The 3,086-nt window shown below is 39.6% G+C and overlaps 1 pseudogene; it reads right to left on the reverse strand.

Annotated features, from left to right (window-relative positions):
- Positions 1 to 924: 924 nt before the first annotated feature.
- On the reverse strand, positions 925 to 2,565 carry LOC102842345 (annotated as a pseudogene).
- Between the last annotated feature and the right edge of the window lie 521 nt (positions 2,566 to 3,086).

The following is a 3,086-nucleotide window of genomic DNA, read 5'->3' on the forward strand; positions in this document are numbered from 1 at the left end:
TCTCTCATATTTTAGACACATTGTCAGGAGGGACCAGTCACTGGAGAAGGACATCAATCATGCTTGGTAAAGTGGAGGGTTGGATAAAAAGAGGAAGACCCCCAATGAGATGGACTGGAACAGTGGCAACATCAATGGGCTCAAACGTAGCAACAATTGTGAGGTTGGCCAAAGATCAGGCAGTGTTTTGTTCTGTGGTACATAGAGTCGCTATGAGTAGGTACCAACTCCATGGTATCTAACAACGATAATACAATGAAAGACACAAATGTGGAGATGCCTCTAAACTGGACTTGAATGTATTCTACAGACTCATTTGAAATAAAAGAAGCGTATATGGATAGCACCCTTCCTCAGTGTGGGCAACATGAAGGGGTTCAAAAAACAATTGTGAATTTAACATTTACAGTGTGTTCATGGAGTCACAATCTGTTTCTTTCCCCCTTGTTTTCAAACACCTTTCCAGTGATTTTGCCATGTGTTCGTATCTGAATCCATCCTAAACTGTCTTTAGTTAATTCATAGAAAATGAGAATGCAATTCTGTACATATATAATGTATGAACTCTCAGGAATACGACTAAAAAAATTCGTAGGATCATGGAACAAATTCTAAAATGTCTGCCTTATTTTTTTTCCTCTCATTCAACTTTGTTTTAATGGGTATCAAAATTCTGTGACAATTTTTGGTCAAGTTGTTTCTATTTGGAAAGTACTGATTTTAGAAACTAATAACTTAAAATGACCACACAAAAAGAAACAAATGGGCCACACAACATTCCTTTCCTTTGGAAGGTTTTACGATACATTGATATCATTAATCAGTCTTTTACTATTCAACTTAATGGCCAGTTGAGACAAACAGATCTGAGACGGTTCACCCTCCACTGATTCAGGCGGGAGTGGCAGGTGTTAGAGGTAATATTCACTTAGCCTTCTGAGCTTTCTGAGCAGATATGGTGACTTTGCTAGCTCCAGCTGTCTTTTTATCCACTGCCTTGGTGATGCCCACAGCATGTCACAACAGCAAAATGACCCAGAGATGGGTAGTCCGAGAAGCTCTCAACACACATAGGTTTGCCGGAAACCATGTCAACATTGGCGGCATCACCAGACTTCATGAATGTGGAGCCATCTTCTAGCTTCTTACCAGACTGATAATCAATCTTCTCCTTGAGCTCAGCAAACTTGCCATCAATGTGAGCTGGGTGGCAATCCAGCACAGGTGCATATCCAGCACTGATTTGGCCTGGGTGGTTCAGGATGATCACCAGTGTTGTGAAGCCATTGGGTCATTTTTGCTGTCACCAGCCACATTCCCACAGCAAACATCTTTGACAGAGATGTTCTTTACATTGAAGCCTACATTGTCCCCAGGCAGAGCTTCACTCAAAGCCTCATGGTGCATTTTAACAGATTTTATTCAGTGATAACATTGACTGGAGCAAAGGTGACCACCATGCTTGGTTTGAGAACACCACAGGGACAGTGCCAATACAATTTTGTATACACCCTGGAGAGGCAGATGCAGGGCCTTGTCAGTTGGATGAGTTGGTGACAGGATGCAATTCAGAGATTCAAGCAACGTGGTTCCACTGGCATTGTCGTACTTACGAGTGACTTTCCATCCCTTGAACCAAGGCACGTTAGCACTTGGTTCCAGTTTATTTTCTCACCACTTCAACCAGAAATTGGCACAAATGCAATTGTGTCAGGTTGTAGCCAATTTTCTCAATGTAGGTGCTGAGTTCCTTAACGATTTCCTCGTATCTCTTCTGGCTGTAGGGTGGCTCAGTGGAATCCATTTTATTAACACCAACAATTTGCTGTTTCACACCCAGTGTGTAAACCAGAAAGGCAGGTTCATGGGTCTGCCCGTTCTTAGAGATGCCAGCTTCAAATTCCCCAACACCAGCAGCAACCATCAGGACAGCCCAGTCAGCCTGTGAGGTTCCTGTAATCAGGTTTTTGATAAAGTTTCTGTGTCCTGGAGCATCATTGATGGTCACATAGCACTTGCTGGTCTCAAATGTCCACAGGGAGGTGCCAATGGTGCTGCCTCACTCACATTCAGCCTTTAGTTTATCTGAGACCCAGGCGTACTTGAAGGAGCCCTTCCACATCTCAAAAGCTTCCTTCTCAAACATTTTGATGGTTCTTTGGCTAAATGGAAGCCAATTGGCTAGTGGTCTATGTAGCTATTATCAGATCCAAAGGCACAGTATATGCACTAGGTCTATTAATAACTGGGTTGATCTTATAGTTTTGTATTCACTTGTTGTCTTCTATGCTAACAAGAAAGATCCCAAAACCCTATGTAATTTAAATTGTTTGGGCCTCCTCCACTCCCGTTTCCTACTGGGCCTGGTGTGCTGCGTCTGGTTTACTGGTGAAATCAGTGTTTTATATCCGTTTTATGAATAGCATACTTTTTCTCAGAATAATAATAGTATGTGGAATAGTAAATTAAAATATAAATGTATGATTTCCAACCAAATTCCATTTTTGTGTGAGCTTTAGTTATTAGAAACCAAACCATTATTTTAATGATTAGTTCCAAAGGCATAATTGCTAGTAGCCCATTTTTTATCCTATCAATGGCGGGAAACATCAAGAGTCTTGAAGTACATACATATTAGCATTCAGTTCTAACAAAGAAGGAATATCAAGAAGCAAATTGGTTCTATGTTACAAAAATATCAAAAGAGTAATAATTGTAAGGACTTTGTTTTCTCTTTCAGATATTACCATGCACCAATATTTCAAAGTATAAAATAATTTTTGTTCATCAAAATATATAATTGATGATAGCCACTACCTATTTTTGCATCTAAAGTTAATTTTTCTTGAGAATTATTATTGACTAAAAAATTTTAAAATTCTATCTACATTTCTTTCACACTCTGGGGAATGTTTTCAAGACAAAGACTTATGGAAGCTATATAAATTTATTAGCACGATCCAGGTAACTATTGAACCCATAGCAGCATAACATCAACTAGGCACATATTCTGGGGTATATTAGAACCTTGGTCTAGTAAAACACAACTCTTGCGGTATACTGTTATTGTACTCAAATTGATCTAG

This window comes from Chrysochloris asiatica, unplaced genomic scaffold (genome assembly GCF_000296735.1).
Source record: "Chrysochloris asiatica unplaced genomic scaffold, ChrAsi1.0 scaffold00044, whole genome shotgun sequence".
Taxonomy (NCBI): domain Eukaryota; kingdom Metazoa; phylum Chordata; class Mammalia; order Afrosoricida; family Chrysochloridae; genus Chrysochloris; species Chrysochloris asiatica.